Source organism: Pituophis catenifer, unplaced genomic scaffold (assembly GCF_029215685.1).
Source record: "Pituophis catenifer annectens isolate HBS135680 unplaced genomic scaffold, rPitCat1.0.hap2 SCAF_16, whole genome shotgun sequence".
Taxonomy (NCBI): Eukaryota; Metazoa; Chordata; class Lepidosauria; order Squamata; family Colubridae; genus Pituophis; species Pituophis catenifer.
In genome coordinates this window covers 6,349,764-6,371,130 of record NW_027256896.1, presented here as the reverse complement: position 1 = coordinate 6,371,130, position 21,367 = coordinate 6,349,764, and the positions used below count along the sequence as shown (strand labels likewise).

Sequence of the window (21,367 nt, the reverse complement as noted above, 5' to 3'; positions counted from 1 at the left end):
TAAAATATACCATTCGTTTTCCAAAGCCTCAGCTGACAAGAGTCCTGGGCCTGGTGTTTGTTTTAGGAACCTAATGGAATGGCCTCACCTTCATAGCGGGAACGAATATTTGATGAATTTTGACTCAGATTTGATTCAGGGTAAATTTCAGCCGGTCTCCATGTCCTTCCTGGGTGTGATTTTTTAACAGCATGGATTTCAGCAGGATTTTGATAAGACAGAGGTTTTACCAGGACCTGGTTGTCTTCTGCTGTATTGCATGAAGGAATGAATTTTGTCTAAACCCGTGTTTCAGGCCTGAAAGCCATCTTTCCATTGGATCTTCAGGCCTGCCATATTTAGTGCTGTGGGAAACTGGGAGGGGAGATTGTATGGAGCAGGGGAGATATGTAGCCATAATAACATTCCTTTCTCTGGGAGTCAAGGACATCTTGCCCTGCACCTGAAGGGGTGTGACTGGGAAGCATCTCCAGTTGGGATGGTGCATTGATTGGAGTATGTGATGGACATGTTGGTGCTGGGCAGGGACTTCGACTTTCTTCTGGATGGGGAAAACCTAGAAGCTTTCAGATTCGGGTTTCCCCAGATGTGCCAATATGTCATCTCTAATATGACACCTCCTCTTTGAGGAACGCTTAGCCTCAGAGTCTTCTTTCGTTGCGGGGAGTTACTTGGAACCCTGACATGGTGTTTAAATTAGTTAACTATATTTTCAGGAGATGAGAAATAGATGCATTGATGGACAGAATCCTAGATTGTGTGGCTGGAGGGTGCACATGGGATTGGGTGGTTAAAACCAAAAACCCTCAAGGTGTTCGTCACACTTATGTCGTATATGTCAAAAGGATAAGGCTGTGGTTGTGTCGTCAAAGCACTAGTTGGGTTCTATGGTTGTGAAGCATTTTGGATTGAACAGGACAATGCTTTAGAGCTTGTGTAGAGGCATATTCCATCAACATCTTAATATCTTTTATGATTATGGGTTTCCTTTCTAATTCTATGTCAGGTTTACTTCACACTTATGCTGGATTTGGGTGTATTGCTCTCCACAATGTGGTAGGAGAGCGTCCTTCTCATCTGTGTGAAGCATATAGACATATTGACTGCCATAGTTGGAGGTTTTTTATCTACTGTATTTACTTATAGCCTGGTTGTTTGGAGGCCTAAGACAGACCTTCTAGGCTTATTGTAAATAGCACAACTGGCCACTTAGTGACTGTTTGAGGTTATGATGGACCCTAAAAAAGATATTTACAACCCAGATGTTTTGAAATCCCCCTGGTCATGTGATCACATTTTTGGGCACCCTGTAAACAATCCACATTTACTGTTGTGTAACAGTACTAATGCTGTTTACAACATTCCACAGTTATTTAGAATGGTTTTTTTTTTTTTTTGTGGGAACCTGGTGTTTACTTCTGCTTTCCACAAAAAAAAGAAAAAAGAAAAAAAAAGCCCATTGCAAACAACAGATTCACTTAACAATTGTGACATTTGCTGCCATAAAAATGTCATAAAATTGTGTCAGTCACATGATGGCCTGCTTAATAACCCATACAATTTATGATTGTAATTCTGGGCTCAATAGCAATAACAATAGCATTTAGACTTATATACCGCTTGACAGTGCTTTACTGTTGTGCTCTGCCAGCAGCCTGGGGAGCTGGCAGAGGAGTCAGACAGTGAGGAGGCTGGAGAGGAACATGGGCCTGTCTTGGAGTCTGGAGAAGGCCCGGATGAGGGCTCTGCGTCAGAGGTAGAGATGGGGCCAGGGCCATCTGGGAGTGATGCACGGACTCCGGAGCCCCCAGAGTTGGACAGCAGAGAGGCAGAGGAACAGGAATAGCCTGTTCCTAGTGCACACACGCTCAGAGGTGTCAGAAGGCAAGAGCAGTTAAAGCAAAAGGGACGACTTGAGAGTAAGGCCAGGAGATGATTGGCCCCTCCCATAAGGCTTAAATGAGAAACAGAGGCACTTGGGGCCTTTTGCAGGAAAGCAACATTGCTAACTCTGTTTCCAGTTGGCATCTCTTGTTTGTTTCTGAACTTTGTGGGGCTTTGCCAAGTAAGATCTTTGGCAGGGTGTCAAAGAAGATAAAGGTTGGTGATTATCCCTAAGGACTTCTTCCGAAGGACTTGTTTTGCAACTAATTGGGACTTAGCTGGGAATGAACATAATTCTCAGCTGTTACAATAAAATAGGTTGTTTGGGACTAATTGTGTATTGTAATTACTTAGTAATTCTAGGTCACAACATTTACAACACTCTCTAAGCAATTTACAGAGTCAGCCAGTGGTGGATTGCCCCCGGTTCGGACCAGTTCACAAGAACTGGTAGTAAAACTGGTGGGAGGCTCCACCCACCAACTCCAACATCATCAGGACGCTTTTGTGCATGCGCAGAAGCTTCTGTGCATGCGTGCACGTGGCCCCATTGCAAACCAGTAGTAAAGGTAAGTAGAACCCACCCCTGGAGTCAGCCTATTGCCTCCAACAATTTTGGGTCCTCATTTTACCCACCTCAGAAGGATGGAAGGCTGAGTCAACCTTGAGCCTGGTAAGATTTGAATTGCCAAACTGCAGTCAGCGGAAGTCAGCAGAAGTAGCCTGCAGTACTGCACTCTAACCACTGCGCCACTGTGGCTCATAATTACAATTACAGTTGTAAGTCGAGAACTCAGCTTTCTTGCAGGAGGAATAAGATGAGAAGTTCAATTTTTAAAAAAGACTCTGCTGAGCATAGCAACAGGCATGTAGAGCCCATTCATTCAGCAAAATAATCTACAGAGGAAGATGCAATTGTATAAAATGCTTGATTTTAAATAATGTATACTCTGGGTAAGCATCAAAACCAAGCTGGCACCTTTGATGACCCTTTCAAAATCCAAGTCCAAGTAGGAGCAGGTTCCTACTCTGTGTTACCAGTAAAAAAACATAATAGAATATGGTATTGAATAACAGAGTTGGAAGGGACCTTGGAGGTTTTCTAATCCAATTCCCTGCTGAAGCAGGAGATCCTACACCATTTCAGACAAATAGCTGTCCAAGCTCTTCTTAAAAGCCTCCAGTGATGGAGCACCCACAACTTTTGAAGGAAAACTATTCCATTACTTGATTGTTCTCACTGGTGAGGAAATTTCTCCTTAGTTCTAGGTTGTTTCTCTCCTCAATTTCTTTCCGAGCATTGTTTCTTGTCTTGTCTTTTGCTACTTTGGAAAATAGTTTGACCCCTTCTTCTTTGTGCAGCCCCTCAAATATTGGAAGATTGCTATCGGGTCACCTCTAGTCCTTCTTTTCATTAAACTAGACACACCCAATTGTTTGTTTCAGCCTCCAGCCCCCTATTTGTCTTCCTTAGTCTTCTCTGCATTCTGCACAGGAAAAACCAGTTCTGATCATACAGTATAAATATGGCCCAACCTGTCCCAATTTTTCACACTGTCTACCTCTAGATGAAGGGATGCGGTGGCTCAGTGGCTAAGACACTGAGGTTGGCGATCAGAAGGTCAGCAGTTCAGCAGTTTGAATCCCTAGCACCACGTAACGGAGTGAGCTCCCGTTCCTTGTCCCAGCTTCTGCCAACCTAGCAATTTGAAAGCATGTAAAAAATGCAAGTAGAAAAATAGGGACCAGCTTTGGTGGGAAGGTAACAGCGTTCTGTGCGCCTTTGGCATTTAGTCATGCTGGCCACATGATCACAGAGACGTCTTCGAACCGCGCTGGCTCTTCGGCTTTGAAACTGAGATGAGCACCGCCCCCTAGAGCCAGAAACAAGTAGCACGCATGTGCGGGGGAACCTTTACCTTTACCTTACCTCTAGATGCTTCCTTCCTTATTATTTTTTTTTGCCGTTACATATTTGCCTTGCCCTGAAAGCTCAAGACAGTATATTTTCCTTGCATCCCATCTTACAGCCACCAGAATTATGCAGTAGATTAGGGGGACGAGATTGTGATGGCTTAAATTTGGATCCACCAAATCCCTGACCAAAGCTTCTTGGAAGCTGAAGAAGATTCTGAGACACACAAATTTAAGATGAATATGAATGCACACATACATGGGCTTACGTACAAATACATATATGCAATATATGATGAAAGTTCACTCATTTAGGTTTGAAATATCTAGGGCACTTAAACTCTTACTAAGAGTTTTCTTTCCTGTTGTCTTATGTATTGATTTCTTTCTTCATCACAATCCTCTTGGGTCAGAGAATTTAGATTTCCATGAAAAATGGGGATTCTGCTGAAAATTATAAAGGTCTGCTTGAGTTCTAAAGTATTGTGCAATATTGAGCCCAGCAAAACAATGAACCAACTTGGTATTAAGTAGCTTCTTAAATTTCTATGTTTCTAATTCCATTTTCCGTTTCTGTTCATGTGCAAAATAATTAAGGTGGTTTAGAAAACAAAGGCCAATTAAAAAAAGCCATTACATTTTATAATGTAACAAACCATAAACCTGAGTGCAACAATAGATTACCATGAAGGCAGGAAAATGAGCATAAGACAGATGAAATTATGATAAAATCCACCGAAAACAAAACAAACTTGCAGGAGCTGTTGTAAAAGTACAGTCTCATAATTCAATTAAAAGTAAGTGAAATCTCACTTGAGTTTGACTCCCGATAATTTCATAGAGACATCTGGGGTTTAACCTAGCGGCAAGAATGGAATGGAATGGAATGAAATGGAATGGAATGGAATGGAATATAGAGTAGAATAGAGTAGAGTAGAGTAGAGTAGAGTAGAGGAGAGGAGAGGAGAGGAGAGGAGAGGAGAGGAGAGGAGAGGAGAAGAGGACCTTGAAATATCTATTTCATTTCAGCTATATCATTTATAATTATCATTTACAAGCTATATCATTTCACGTAAGTGACTGTTCAGTCTCTTCTTAAAAATCTCCAGTGATGGAGCACTCACAATTTCTGAAGGCAAGCTGTTTAACTGATTAATTATACTCACTGTTAGGAAGTTTCTCCTTAATTCCACGCTGCTTCTCTATTTGATTAGTTTCCAACCATTGCTTCTTGTCCTCTCTCTGGTGCTTTAGAGAATAATTTGATCCCCTCTTCTTTTTGGCAGCCTCTGAATTACTGGAATACTGCTATCATGTCCCCCTTAGTCCTTCTTTTCTCTAGACCAGGGGTTGGCAACCTTAAACACTCAAAGAGCCATTTGGACCCATTTCCCAAACAAAAGAAAACACCGGGAGCCACAAAACCCTTCCCGTGCCTGACTATTTCTTGAGCAGCCACAAAACTAGCATATATAGTTGAATTAAACATTCTGTTTTCTTCTGAAACTTTTCTTTTCCTGGATTTATCCATGGTTGGCCTACCGGAAGTTGAAAAGCTCAATGAATTGTGTGCCGGCAGGTGTCGCACCTTGGCCGTTGTGACTCATATTTTGAGTGACGGGGAGCTGCAGCAGAGGGATGAAAGAGCCACATGTGGCTCCAGAGCCGCGGGTTGCTGACATCTGCTCTAGACTAACCAGACCCAAATCCTGCAGCCGTTCTTCTTATGCTTTAGCCTCCAAGCCTTTGATCATCTTAGTTGCTCTTCTCTGAACTTTTTCCAAAGTCTCAATATCTTTTTTTGTAGTATGGTGACCAAAATTGGTTGCAGTATTCCAGAAGTAGCTTACAATTGCCACCTTCTGAGTTTGATTTATGGGTTCCTTTTAGATGGATTTGTATCCCTTTTAGCTGTCCTCATCCCCATTATGGGTTATTCTTAGCCTCAGACTCCACTTTTGACCTTCTCAGCCAAGTAGAAATTTCTGGGAGGATATATTCCTTCCAGCATCACTCTCATTGTCCCTGAAGCTACCAAGCCCTTCCACCATGCCATAATGGTAATTCCCTGTGAGAGCTTATGTGTCACGATATCATTATCTGAATCATTGTCAAATCCCAACAATTGGGAATTGCACACAAGCTCGAAACCCTTGTGGGGTGATCATAGTTGACTTCTTAAATGGGTCACATCAAATTCCCTGGTGTGGAAAGAAATAGTGTGGTCAGTTCTGCCCTCAGCTGACTTGCTGAGTAGACTGGAGATGGTTTAAAAAAAAAAAAAGAACTCCGGTGAAAAATGGTTGTCTTTTGGAAAATGTAACTGCCACTGTTGAGTTGTCTTGCCAAATATATTTCCTGCAAAGACTCCTCCCCAAAAAAATCTGTTGTGCAGATAGTCACTCTAGTTTGATCTAGAATTGTAAAATAGGAAGGTTGCATTTAGATGGGTATTTCTCAATCTCAGCAATTTATAAGTCATAAATCAACCATGCAGCCTGCAGAATTCTGGGACCTGAAGTTCCATGCATCTTAATGCATGGAACTTCAGCTCCCAGAATTCCACAGGCTACATGGTTGACTTACAGAAGATAGATAGATAGATAGATAGATAGATAGATAGATAGATAGATAGATAGATAGATAGATAGAATGAATTCTTTATTGGCCAAGTGTGATTGGACACATAAGGAATTTTTCTTTGGTGCATATGCTCTCAGTGTACATAAAAAGAACAGATACATTCATTAAGAATCATAACTTTATGATAGTCATAGGATACAAATAAACAATCAAATCATACTAGGAAACAATCAATATAAATTGTAAGGGTATAGCAACAAGGTACAGTCATAAAGTCATAAGTGGGAGGAGATGGATGATAGGAACAATGAGAAGATTAATAGTAATAATAATGCAGGACTAGTGAACAGTTTGACAGTGTTGAGAGAATTCTTTGTTTAGCAGAATGATGGCGTTCGGGAAAAAACTGTTCTTGTGTCTAGTTGTTCTGGTGTGCAGTGCTCTATAGCATCGTTTTGAGGGTAGGAGTTGAAACAGTTTATGTCCAGGATGTGAGGGGTGTGTAAATATTTTCACAGCCCTCTTTTTGACTCGTGCAGGATACAGGTCCTCAATGGAAGGCAGGTTGGTAGCCATTGTTTTTTCTGCAGTTCTAATGATCCTCTGAAGTCTGTGTCTGTCTTGTTGGGTTGCAGAGCCAAACCAGACAGTTATAGAGGTGCAGATGACAGACTCAATAATTCCTCTGTGGAACTGGATCAGCAGCTCCTTGGGCAGTTTTGGGCAGTATGGATTTAGACCATGAAGTCCAGTCTCTGTTTACTGCAGGAATCATACCCATCAGACAGCTGACTAATAGCAGAGGGTCTATGTAGATCAGAATGGGTGTTCCCTGATCATGGTTGTTTTCCTGCAGACTTTTTATGACCAGGGTTGGTGACGCCATCAGTGCAAAGGAGACCACTGAAAGCTTCATAGAGCAGTGGCACAGTGGTTAGAGTGCAGTACTGCAGGTTACCTCTGCTGATCACCGGCTGCCAGCAGTTTGGCAGATCAAATCTCACCAGGCTCAAGGTTAACTCAGTCTTCCCTCCAATGGTGGGTTTCAAAAGTTTTTACTACCGGTTCTGTGGGTGTGGCTTGGTGGGTGTGGCATGGCTTGGCGGGCATGGCAGGGGAAGGATACTGTAAATCTCCATTCCCTCCCCAATCCAGGGGAAGGTTACTGCAAAATCCCCATTTCCTCCCAATCAGCTGGGTTTTGGGAGGCAGAGAATAGATGGGGGCGGGGCCAGTCAGAATTTTTACTATGGTTTTCCGAATTACTCAAAATTTCCGCTATCAGTGCTCCAGAACTGGTCAGAACCTGCTGAAACCCACCTCTGCTTCCCTCCTTCCGAGGTCGGTAAAATGAGGAACCCAGATTGTTGGGGGCAATATGCTGACTCTGTAAACTGCTTAGAGAGGACTGCAAAGCACTATGAAGCTGTATATAAGTCTAAGTGCTATTGCTATTGCTATTGTATGCTGCCCATCTTGCCTAGAGGCGACCCTGGACAAGCTTGCAAACTGTAAAAGCCAGTAAAATATTAAAACGATAAATAATAACAATAATGAACATCTGGCCGACTGCATGACAAACCATAATTATTTAGAATGAAAAGATGAGGAGGAAGGGAGCAATCATGTTGTTATTGAGCCTGGTCACGAAAAATCTGCAGGGAAAGAAGTCTAACCCACACCTTAACCCTAACCCTAACCTAACCCCAACCTAACCCCTAACTTTAACCCTAACCCAGCGATCCTCAACCATTGTGGCTTAACAGCCTGATGGGGAGTGGGGAGAGAGGAACCGGGCTACACGAGGGGTAGGCCAGTGTGGAAGTGTGAGGACACACAGCTCAACTTGCACAAGTAACCGGCCAGTATGCATGCACGCATAGCTCAATTTGCCCATGTTGAGCTGTGTGCATGTGTGCTGGCCTGCCGCTCATGTAAGTTGATTTGTGCGCACAGGTGTGCACACCAGCCCACCACTCACATGGCCCAATTCTGAATAGGCCATGGCCCGGTAGCTGGGGACTCCTGCCCTAACCCTAATCCTAACTCAACCAAGCTCGGACAACACTAAGAATCTAATAGATTACAAATTTCAGCCAGGCCATGCTCAACTGTAGAGAGTGACCTTGATCGAAATATGCAGCCTAGGAAAAGAAGTTTGAAATATTCTCCAAAGATACCATCTGTCCCAGCTCCTATATAACCCCGATTCTTGTCTATCTCGCAAAAGTCCAGTAAGCTTGTCTGCTTCTGCACAGTCCATGATCTTTGCAATTAACATAGCCTCCGATGGGATATTTTTAGATTTCCATTCTTGCGCGAACGAGATCCTGGCTGCAATGATGATGTGGAGAGCGAGATACCAATTAGATTTGTTTAAATTCTCTGGTTTCATGCCTAGTAAAAACGTTTCCGGGTTCAAATCTATTCTACATCCTATGATTTCTAAAATCCATTTTTGAATTCTAACCCAATATTCTTTTGCTCGGGGACAGGTCCACCAACTATGAAAGTAAGTTCCCATAGCGGCGTTGCATTTCCAGCAAACCGGAGAGGTCCCCGGGAACATCTTCGATAATCTAGCCGGGGGCAGGTGCCATCTATATAGCATTTTGTATATATTTTCCTTATAGGAAACTGACATTGTTAATTTTAAGGTTGTCTCCCAGATTTCTTCCCATTTTTCAAGTTCAATCGAGTATCCCAAATTTCTCCCCCAGGCAATCATTGAGTCTTTGATGACCTCCTCTCCAATCAGTCCATTAAGAGGAATTGATAGAGTTTGGATAATACCTTCTCATCCTTCCCCAACAAGATCTTATCAAGTTCCTGTAGAGAATTATAAATTCCTCCTTTATTTTTATCCTGAGCTGTCCTAGATTGGATCTGATTGTATGACCACCAATCTAGCTCATAGCCTAATTCCCCCAGCATATTTCGAGATTTTACTTTGCCTGAAGGATCCAACAGAGCTTGGTAGATTAGTGGTTTATTTCTGTTGTAAAGAGTCGGATGTGTCATTGCCTCTAAAGGGGAAAGCCAAATCGGAGTCATCAGGTAAAATTTATTTCTTATTTGATCCCATATGGTCATCAAAACCTTTCGAATAAAGTGGTCCATAAAATATTTATGTTTTTTGGGCCTTTCCTGACTCAGATAATAGTGCCACCCCTGTTGCAAATTGTGGCCTTCCAAGCTAAGGATTCTCCTCCTCCTCAAGGCAATCCAGTCTCTGATCCAAGTTAAGACAGCTGCCTGATGATAAAGCTCCCATTTAGGTAGGCCAAATCCTCCCCTGGAAGGGGATTCTTGAAGCATTTTCAATTTAATCCTTGGTTTTTTATTCTGCCATACAAATCTATGTATACACTGATCTAAAGAATGAAAAAAAATTGTATCTACTAAAACTGGGGCTGTCTGAAAGAGAAAAATCCATTTAGGCAGGATATACGTCTTAACTACTGCAATTCTACCTAATAATGATAGCTGTAAACTTTTCCATCCTTCCAACATTTCTTTAGTTTGACTAAGTAGTTTTTGGTAGTTGTCTTCTTTAATGGTCGAGCATTTAGATGAAAGCCAAATTCCTAAGTATTTTAGTTTTTTGACTATCTGAATCCCTAGTTCTTCCTCTAACTGCGCTTTTTGATTCTTCGTCATATTTTTAATTAGGATCTTGGTTTTATCTTTATTTAATTTAAATCCCGCTACTTTCCCGTAAGCCTCCAATTCCTGTAGCAGGATTGGTCCCGATTCCAAAGGTTCTTCCAAGACAAATATCAAGTCGTCCGCAAAGGCTTGGAGCTTAAACTCTTCCCCTCTGTTTCTTAGCCCTCTAATTCCTTGATTTCTTCTGACCTCATTCAATAATAACTCTAGGGTTAAAATAAATAAAAGTGGAGATAATGGACATCCCTGTCTAGTACCTTTACTTATATCAATTTTTTCAGACTCCTCCCCATTAATAAGTATTTTCGCTGTCTGTTTTGCGTATACTGTCCGGATTGCCCTGGTAAATCTTTCCCCGAATTCCATTTCGCTCAACTGTGCAAAGAGAAATTTCCAGCTCACTCTGTCAAAGGCTTTTTGTGCATCCACGGAGACCAGGGCCACCTGTTTATCAGAATTACACTCATAATATTCTAATATATTCATTATAGTTCTCACGTTATCTTTCAATTGTCTATGAGGTAGGAAGCCATTCTGGTCTCCGTGGATGTATTCATTCAGGAAAATTTTTAGCCTCTTCGCTAAAATCGCAGAGAATAATTTATAATCGAAATTAAGCAAGGAAATCGGTCTGTAATTTTTAATCAGAAGCGGATCAGTGCCTTCCTTTGGAATTAGTGTAATATATGCTTCAGACCAGGAGGGTGGTATTTGACCAAAGACCAGAACCTCATTAAATACTTGAGTCAAAAATTCCCCCAAAGTCTCAAGGAGGGCCTTATAAATTTCTACTGGCAGACCATCCGTACCTGGGGTCTTTCCCCCCTTTTGTTCCCTTAATACTAACTCTACTTCCTTCAAGGTAATCTCTGCATTCAATATTTCTCTCATTGGGGGTGGGACCTTCCGGGGATCCGCTCTAGCCAAATACTCTCTAATCTCCTGGTCCTGTTCATCTCCAGCTGAATACAAAGCAGTAAAATATTCTTGTATTATTTTTCCTTTCCCTTCCTTATCCGAAACACATCTTCCCCTTTGGTCCTTCAAACAAACTATCCTATTTCTCTCCTGTTGCTTCTTCAGTCTATAAGTAAGCCATTTTCCTGCTTTATTTGCATGCTCAAAATGCCTTTGTTTTGCCCATCTAATTTTAGTAGCCAATTCTTCCTGATCTAATAGGTTTAACTGGTGTCGGGTTATTTTCTTCTTCTCAACTAGTTTCAAGTTCCCTGGGTCTGTCTGCAACCTCGCTTCCACTTTCTCCAATTCACACCTCAATTTACTCCGTTTCAGTCTTTGGGTCTTCCTCTTTCCAATAATATAAGATGATATTACTCCCCTGATCACCGCCTTCGCCGTATCCCAGATAATCTGTGGACTAGTATCCTCTTTCCTATTGACCCTAAAGAAAAAAACCATCTCCTCTTTTAGCTTTTGGAGTAAATCTTTGTCTTTTAATACTCCTACATCCATCTTCCATCTCTTTATTCTGCGGGCTCCTCTCCATACTATTTTCAACGGGTTATGGTCTGCCCAGTCATTTACCTCAATTGCCACATCTAACACCTGGTCACATAATCCTACAGTCATCCAGGCCATATCTAATCTGGACCAGGAATGATGTCTGGGGGAGAAATAAGTACCCTGTTTCTTTCCCGGATTTCTGTCCCTCCATATATCTCTGAACCCTGTTACCTCTCTAATCTGTTTACAAATTTTTGGCAGAAGTTTCCTCCTCTTTTTCCGGGCTTTACCTCTCTCTGGTATATAATCCAAGTTTGGGTCTATAACCGCATTAAAATCCCCGAGCAAACAAATATTGGCATAGTTAACCTCTAATAGCTTCTGATATAATTTCCTGTAGAAGTTTACTTGGCATCCATTTTGGGGCATAAATTCCAACCAACAAACATTTCCTTTGGTCCATTGTTACCTCTACCATCAGGACTCTGCCTTTTTTCCCGGCATAAATTAATTTAGATTCTAAATGTCCTTTTACATATATCACTACTCCCTTCTTTTTTTGATCTGCCAGGGAGGCATACAAATTTCCCAGTCTTTTATTCTCCAGTATCGCTTTCTGGTCTCCTTTTATATGAACCTCCTGCAGGCATATCATATCATAATTTCCTTTTACCAACCGGTTAAACACTCTCTTTCTCTTACATGGATTATTTAAACCATTAATATTAGCTGAAAATAAAGATAAAGACCTTCCTTTCGTTTGATGAGTTAGCTTAATGGAAGTTTGTACTTTCTCCAGGCGAAAATTGATACTTTAAAACTCTATATGTATTATATTACTCTCTGCAATTCTATCCATATTATTATATTTTTTTCTGTATTTTTTAATAATTTTCAATAAAAAAATTAAAAAAAAAAAAAAGAAATATTCTCCAAAGACTTGGGAAGCAGGGTAAATATTTGGAAACATTTCAGGCAGACCCTTCCCTAATTCACTCTGGTATGAGAAAGTGGGGGGGGAGAGGTGAAGCCCAACCAGGCTTCCAAAACTGATGTCAGATCCACCAGATCCACCAGACGAAAAGCATCACTTCCACAGGAAAACTGGAAATTGTTCTGACCTAGGCTCCCTTAAAAAGCAGGAAGCAGGGTCTTGGTCCCCGCAAAACCTCTTTTATTTACACAACTGTGAATTCCTTTCATTAACAGTCAGCAAGGCCTTTCCAAACAGTTTTTCAAAGGAATATTTATCAACACAGACCTTATCTCGCTTGGCAAGCTGCCACATAACTAGTTTCCAAACACAGTACAAGGCAAAACTTGGCACAGAGTTTCTCAGAGTCACGGAACGAATGAATTGTTTTCTGCAAAAGCCCACTCCCCGTTCATTCTTCCTTTGTTTCCTATGGGAGGGGCCAATTACCTCCAAGGTGTGGCTTTACTCCCAAGTCGACCCTGCTTTCTGAGTTCTTGTCTTCTGGCAGCTCTGTGCATGCGCACACTGGGAACAGGCTCCAGCTGTTCCTCTGCCTCACTGCTGTCTAGCTCCCTCTCTGCCTCTGATGCAAAGCCCTCGTCCGAGCTTTCCCCAGCCCCCAGGACTGGCCCATATTCCTCCCCAACCTCCTCACTGTCTGACTCTGCTGCCAACTCCACTGGCCGCCGGTGGGCCACAACAGAAACAGAGAGCAAACCTCACTCCCTTCTAGACTGATAATGTTACCTAGTTGGGTCATGAAATGTCTGCGAGAAAACAACCAAGCTCAGACAGCACCGAGGGTTCTACAGCTTCATCCCCGAGCTAGAAATATTTTCTTCTATAGAAAACTAAAGCTATAGTTTATTGAGATGGGCTGTAACAGAATCTTGCAATTATTTCCTAGCTTTCAGGATCTGTGACTTAAAACCATTAATCCATGTCCTGCACCCAGGAACAAGAGAAGTCCTGACCTCCTTCTCTGTGACATCCGTTCAGCTGAAGGGAAGAAAACAATCATCTCTTTTCTCAAGGCTAAACCGACCCATTTTCCTCTAAACTCTCCTTAAAGACTCTCTTTCATTATTTTCCCCGGGGTTCAGCAGGTTTGTTGTGTTAGGGGGCTCTAAAAACTCATGCCTTCCAGTCTGCCCTTGATGTGGGAGCTTTTTGAAATGAGGAGATGAGAAAAAGGCATTTCTTAAGCCTCATAGCTAGAGGAACACAAACATTTTCATGGCGATTTAAAGTAAGATCTGGATTCCACACTCAATGTCAACATTAATTCGAATTGACCAAAGAGCTTAGAGACTTTGGGGCATCTTTCTTATACCACCTTGTTTTTTTGTTTTTTTTAAAGGAAGAAATTCTGCAATGTCTCAGAAAAAAAAAATGCTGCATCTTCTCAAAGCATCTTTTTCTAGCCACTGGGCATAGCAACCTGCTGGGATTTTGATTTAGACTTTCATCATCACTTGTTTTAAAAAGACACAGAGAGAGACCCCTACAGTGGTGAACAATTCCCCCACCCTTCTTTCATTTTTAAAGAATTTCTCCCTTCGTTGGGAGAAAATGCTGAAAATTGCCACCTTGATTTCTCCACCTGAAAAGAGTTGCACAGAATTGGGGTGGCTTTTTTTCTTTTTGGTTGTTGAGGCTTTAGTTTAGCTACAGCATTAGCTTTGGATGATAAAGATAAGTTGACTGACGTGCTATTTGTCCCGAAAGAGAGAGGATTAAGCAGTGACATGATATCTGTCTTCAAATATTGGAAGGGCTGTCAGAGAGATAATGGAGCTATTTTGTTTTCTGTTGGTTCTAGAAACTAGAATCTGAATCAGTCGGTTTCAAATTACAAGAAAGGAGATTGCAAAATTGGTTTCAAATATTGGTCCTCCAATTACCTGAAAGTTTTTTTTGCTTTTTTCCTCTGCAAAAGTTTTAATCTCAGAGTACTTTATAACTTCTTTATTAATTCCTTCTTGAAAACACGCCCGAGCTTATGTTATTCATGTGAAATGCCGCAATTATCGTGCAGGAAATGATCAACATTGCAAACATTTGTTTCAGTGACCATTGAAATTTACAATGGTGCTAAAGAAAAAAAAAACAGTGACTTACAACCGGTCCTCGCGCTTACAGCCATCGGGGCATTCTCAGTGGCATGTGATCAAAATTCAGGTGCTTAGCAACTGGCATATATTTACCATTTGTGATCTTCCCATCCCAGCTTTCAACAAGCAAAGTCAATGGGGGAAGTTGGATTCACTAACAACTGCATCAGTGGTGGGTTGCCCCCGGTTCGGACCGGTTCGTAAGAACTGGTAGTAAAACCGGTGGGAGGCTCCGCCCACTGCCCCGGATATCGTCATTGGTGATCTGCACATGCGCACAATCCACTGGTGGGTTGCTACCGGTTCTCCCTGGTTCTTGCGAACCAGTAGTGGAAATTTTGAGTAGTTCGGAGAACCGGTAAATAACACCTCTGCCTGGCCCCGCCCCCAATCTATTCACTGCCTCCCAGCTGATCGGCTAGAAGGAAAAAAACTGTTTAAACTCTTGCCGTGGGGCTTCAAAGGGCCGCCCTACAGCTGATCAGTGGTAAAAGGCAGTGTGGTGGTAGACCAGTGCGCTCCAAAAACAAATGGCTAGACCGGAATGCTCCAAAAACAAATGGGTAAACCGGTATGGCTCTGCAAGCAGTTAAAAGCCTGGTAGATCAGTACCTCTGCTAAATCCTAAAGAATTGTCACATGACCATCAAACCACGCCCACAAAATAAGCCACGCCCACAGAACCAGTAGTAAAAAAATTTAGAACCCACCCCTGGCACAATCACATTGCAAACCAGTAGTAAAGATAAGTAGAACCCACCCCTGAACTGCATGATTGATTGAATAACTGTAGGGATTCCGTTAATGATCCCAACAAAAAGGTCATTCTTTCATCTTCTAAAACGGGGGTTTCAAACTCAAGGCCCATGGGTCGGATCCGGCCTGTGGGTGGTTAGATCTGGCCCGTGGGGCTGCCCTGAAAGCAGCAAAGGACCGACTTGTGGGGCTTCTGCCAGCAAAAACGGAGCTCTGGAGGGTCGCACATGGCCCTCCCGGGCTCCATTTTCTACCGCGACGGCCTCCTGCACTTATTGTCCAACTGGACAATAAGTGTACAGCAGTACCAAAGAAGTATGACAACAAATTATCTGATTCAGCAAAGATGCTACAAGCTGATATAAAAGTTGTAGAATCATTTCAAATACTCAGAAGTATTTGCAAAAAAATAATTCCGACTGGTTGGGGTCTGGTTGCTTTCTCCTTTCCTTTCTCCATCCCTTCCCTACCCTTCCTCCTTTCTTTCCTTTTTCCTTCCCTTCCCTTCCCTTCCTCCCCTTCCTCTTCCCTTTCTCCCCTTCCCTTTCTTCTCCCCTTCCCTTCCTCCTTTCTTTCCTTTATGCTTTCCAGTCCTTTCTTTGCTTTCCTTCCCTTTCGCCTTTCTTTCCTTTATCTTTCCTTTCCTTTCATTCCCTTCCCTTTTCCTTTCTCCACTTCCCTTTCTCCCCTTCCCTTTCTCCTTCCCTTCCCTACCTTCTTTCTTTCCTTTTTCCTTTCCTCTTTCCTTTCCTTTCTTTCCCTTCTCTTCCTTTTCTTCCCTTCCCTTTCTCCTTTCTTTCCTTTTTCCTTCCCTTCCTTTCCCGTTCCCTTTCTCCCCTTCCCTTTTTCCTTCCCTTCCCTTCCTCCTTTCTTTCCTTTTTCCTTTCCTTTTTCCTTTTTTCCTCTTTTTTCTTCTTTCCCTTCTCTTACTCTAGAAACACTGAAAATGGCACCCAAAGTATCGTTTGGGTATCTTAAGAAATTTCTTGTTGAGGATTGTGAAGTGGCTAATGTAAATGAGCCCTCCATTGCAAATACTTCAGGCTAATAAAGTAGACATTAATCTCCTTGATCATTTTTGAAAATGCAGAGGCTGATTACGTATGATGCATTACGAGATATTTGGCCTCTAGCTATAAATAGATTAATTTCTAGAAAGCAATTCAGTCCCTTCATTTTTTGAAAAACGTTAGCTTGATGGACAAGTATTTCCCTACACAAAGGAGCTGTTGATGCTTTCTTCATCATCAATCAGTTCTCTGCCTCTTTATCAGGTTCGCCTGATACGCCAGTTGCGCCCCTTTCTGGATCGGGACTCCTTGTGCACAGTCACTCATGCCTTGGTTACGTCACGCCTGGACTACTGTAACACTCTCTACATGGGGCTCCCCCTGAGGAGCACCTGGAGGCTCCAGCTGGTGCAGAATGCGGCCGCGCAGGTGATTATGGGAGCGACGTGGCGCTCCCACGTAACACCTCTCCTGCGCGAGCTGCATTGGCTCCCGGTGGTCTTCCGGGTGCCCTTTAAGGTGTTGGTTCTCATCTTTAAAGCGCTCCATGGCTTAGGGCCAGGGTATTTGCGAGTCCGCCTGCTGCTACCGATAACCTCCCACCGGCCAATACGCTCTCACAGAGAGGGCCTCCTCGGGGTGCCGTCGGTCAGGCAATGTCGGCTGGCGGCCCCCAGGGGGCGAGCCTTCTCTGTGGGGGCACCCGCCCTGTGGAATGAGCTGCCTCCTGGAATACGATTGATCCCGGACCTCCAGACCTTCCGTAAAGCCCTGAAGACGTTTTTATTTCATCAAGCCGGCCTAGCCTAAATGGTTTTTAATTGGGATTTTAAATTTTATGGATTTGGGGTTTTAAATTGGGTAGCCAATGATTTAATTCTTTTAATTATCTTAACTTTTGCATTTGTATGTTTTTTAATTTTGGCTGTTCACCGCCCTGAGTCCCTTCTGGGAGAAGGGCGGTATACAAATTAAATAAATAAATAAATAAATAAATAAATAAATAAATAAATAAATAAATAAATAAATAAATTGCTTAGACCAGTGATGGCTAACCTTTTTGCCATCGCGTGCCAGGAGCGGGGGGGCAGGGGATCACATGCATGCATGTCCACACCCATAATTCTATGCATCCTGCCCCTGTGCATATGCGTGTGACCCCCATTGCCCCCTGCTCCTGGCATGCAATGGCCCGGTAGGCCCATTTTTCTCTCTCCCCAGGCTCCAGAGCCTTTCTAGGAGTCTGGGGAGGGTGAAAATGACCTTCCCCACCCCCCAGAGGCCCTCTGGAGGCCAGAAACGGCACATTTGCCAACTTCTGGTGGGATTAGAAGGCCGTTTTTTTTTGCTCTCCCCAGGCTCCAGAGCCTTTCTAGGAGCCTGGGGAGGACAAAAAGAACCTTCCCCACCTCCCTGGAGACCCTCTGGAGGCCAGAAATGGCCCGTTTGATGGCTTTCAGTGGGCCCAGAAGGCCTGACAATGAGCTGAGATCACATGGCCACCGATATGGCTACATGTGCCATCTATGGCACGTGTGCCATAGGTTTGCCATCACAGGTTTAGACAGTTCCTCCTGTTCCCAGTTTTTTTGTAGGCGACATGCCTTGTGATAGCCAGTGTTGGAAGGAAAATCTGTCTGGTTTTGTTCCAAACTGGGAGAAAGATGCTGGAAACAAAATGGAGGCTGATTGGAAAGAGAGGCTTATTGATAAAGCAGAACCAGCAGGGTTTGTGGTTCTGGTGCAGCTGACAAAATGGAGGTGAGAGTGGTTGGGTTTTTATACCTTCTTTGGGCTTTGTATTTGAGCTTTCTGTTCCTGTGCAAGAACATATCCTTTAATATTCTATTGGCTGTTGTCAGATTCCTATGGGGTCACAGCTGGCTCTATAGGCAAAAGGGGAGATGCAAATCCTAGCTGTTTGTCTGAGCTAATCTTGTCAACCTTTCGCTTGCCTAATTGTACTGCTTATCTGGAGTCTCTGTCTGGCCCAGTCTTTCTGAATGGATTACCAAATCTGTATTTCTAAAAGCTGGCCTCCTCAGTTTCTGCTTGGGGGCAGGGAAACTGGTGCTGGCTTCTGCCTCCCTTAAGATTTTTTTTTTCATTTCTCCTTTAGGGGAAATATTCTATCCTGCCTTTTTGATATCCCTCCAAATATTTCATTCTTGGGGTTGGGGGGGCTTCCCACACCAGCAATCATAGTTTTTTTTCTTTGCAGGAACCAGAAGCTTCTAGCATAGTCCTTGTAAATCCTTGACTTAAAGCCATTTGTTCAGTGACCATTCAAAGTTACAACAGCAGTGAAAAAAGTCGGTGAAAAAAGACAAGGAATTTGTCTCTGGCACATAAAATCTCATTGTACATACAACAATAGTGATGGATCGTTATCATAGTATGTTATCATTGTATGTTATCATTATCATTATATGCTTTCCGCCTGGCATATTTTGTGTGTGTGTATATGTTTGTTCACATGTGTGCATGCATTTGTGCAGAGAACTTTACTTTCAAACCTCCTTTCCTTACTATTGCAATGAACAGAGAAAACCTTCCCATGCAACATTTTAAAAACGAATTATGGTTGTGGTCACAGGTAGTCCTTGCACTTCACAACCACAATTGAGCCCAACATTTTGCTTCCTTAAGTGAGATATTGGTTAAGTCAGGTTTGTCCCATTTTACAACCTTTCTTGCCACAGTTTTATAAGCGAATCACTGCAGTTGTTAAGTTAGTAACATGGTTATTTAGTGAATCCGGCTTCTCCATTGATTTTGCTTGTCAGAAGGTGACAAAAGATGATCACATGACCCTGGGACACTGCAACCGTCATAAATATGAGTCAGCTGCCAAGCCTCTGAATTTTTATCATGTGACCATGGGAAGTTGTAACGGTGAAAGACAGTTATAACTCACTTTTTTCAGTGCTGTTTTAACTTTGAATTGTCACTCAACAAACTGTTGTGAGTTGAGGACTATCTGCATCAGTGGTGGGTTCCTCCCGGTTCAGTCCGGTTCAGCTGAGCCAGTAGCGGTGACGATATGACATCACCGAACCAGTTCTCCCCCCCCCCGCTCTCCCCCCCACCCACGTTATTCTTACCTTTTATTTGGTCCCACCCCCAATCTATTGCTGCCTCCTGAGTCCCAGCTGATGACTAGAGGGAAAAAAACTGTTTAAACTCTTGCCGCAGGGCTTCAAAGGGCCGTCCTACAGCTGATCAGTGTTAAAAGCAAACAAATGAGTTGGGTCGTAAGTGCGAGGACTGGTCGTAGGTGTGAGGACCTTCCAGAAATGACTCTGACCAGCTAGCCACGCCCACCTAGTCACATGACCTCCAAGCCACACCCACAAAATAAGCCACGCCCACAGAACCGGTAGTAAAAAAATTTAGAACCCACCCCTGACCTGCATGTTTTATCAGTCTGGCATTGTGTGTGTGTGTGTGTGTGTGTGCACGTGTGTGTGTGCGTGTGTGTGTGCGTGTGTGTGTGTGTGTGTGTGCAGGAGGATATTCAGCCAACACTTCAAACCCAAGAATACACTAAGGCAGAAGCTTCTCCACCCCAAGGATAAAACACCCAGACACAAACTGAGCAAGGTAATGAGCCACATGCAGATCTTACATTGGGAAAACAAAACAACCACTTCATAAACACATGGCACAACATTGGAGAACCAACCCATCAGGGCTAGATTCAGCAGTCCGTCTGCATTTAAAAGACAAAGGCCACTCTTTGGGGGTTGGAGGGAAGGAGGGGGGAGGAGGGATGGGAAAAATTGCTGTAATACTTGTTAAAACTTTTTAATAATAATAAAAAAAAGACAAAGGCCACTCTTTTGAAGACAGCAAAGTCCACATTTTGGATAGAGAGGACCACTGGTTTGAAAGAGGGGGTCAAAGAGGCCATCTATGTCAAAATTGAACAGCCCTCTCTCAACAGAGGGGGAGGGATACAACATCATCTATCTCCAATCTACAACACAGTCCTTTCAGTAGTTGCAAGAAAGCTCCACACCCATTTGCACCACTCAGGTGACCCTGAGGACACAGATAAATCTCCAGGTGACCTTAACAACTCACTAAAAGAATGCAAACAACCAGCTGTCTGCAAGGAGTATAAATCCTTCCATTCCCCACCATCTAGTCAGAGCTGAAGAAGCTTCTTGGATGAGAAGTGAAATGTCTTCAAAAGAAAAACCAGAAAGTCCAATTGTCTCTTGAAAAAAAAGCACCTTTGGGACAATTTATGGTTATTGTTATAAACATTGCTGACCTAGAGTTTCCAGCATCATTGAAATAGTCCATGCTATACAGCTATTGCTAGAGTTTGAGAGTCACCAACATATCAAGAACTTGGATTATTTTCCTTAGTTAACACTGAGAGATACTTCATTTCCCTAGGCACTCCTCTGTCACGTTTAAGCAATATCTACAAAATGAACAGAAGCAAACCCTCTTGATATGTCCTTCATGGAAAGAAGCACCAGAATTAGAGGTTTAAACATTTCCTGTTTAAAGATGGTATCCTCTGCAGTTGATGTATGATCCTAAGGAAAGAAACAAGTTGGTTGAAGTGTTCATAGCAGGTATGAGATTCTAGAAACAGTGCAGAGAAGAGCAACAAAGATGATTAGGGGACTGGAGACTAAAACATACGATAAACAGTTGCAGGAACTGGGCATGGCTAGTCTAGTGAAGAGAAGGACCAGGGGAGACAGGATAGCAGTCTTCTAATATTTGAGGGGCTGCCACAGAGAGGAAGGGGTCAAGCTATTTTCCAAAGCATCTGAAGGCCAGACAAGGAATCATGGATGAAAACTGACTAAGGAGAGATTCAACCTGGAAATAAGGAGAAATTTCCTGACAGTGAGAACAATCAACCCATGGAACAGAAGTTGCCTTCTGAAGTTGTGGGAGCTTCATCACTGGAAGCTCTCAAGAGAGACTGGACAGCCATCTGTCAGAAATGGTGTAGGTCTCCTGCTTGGGCG

General features: G+C 42.9%; 1 protein-coding gene across 1 annotated transcript in view; it reads left to right on the top strand.

Moving 5' to 3' along the window:
- RBFOX1 (RNA binding fox-1 homolog 1) overlaps nt 1-21,367 on the top strand; it is a 238,290-nt gene that overhangs the window by 281 nt on the left and 216,642 nt on the right. The gene's annotated exons all lie outside the window — the stretch shown is intronic.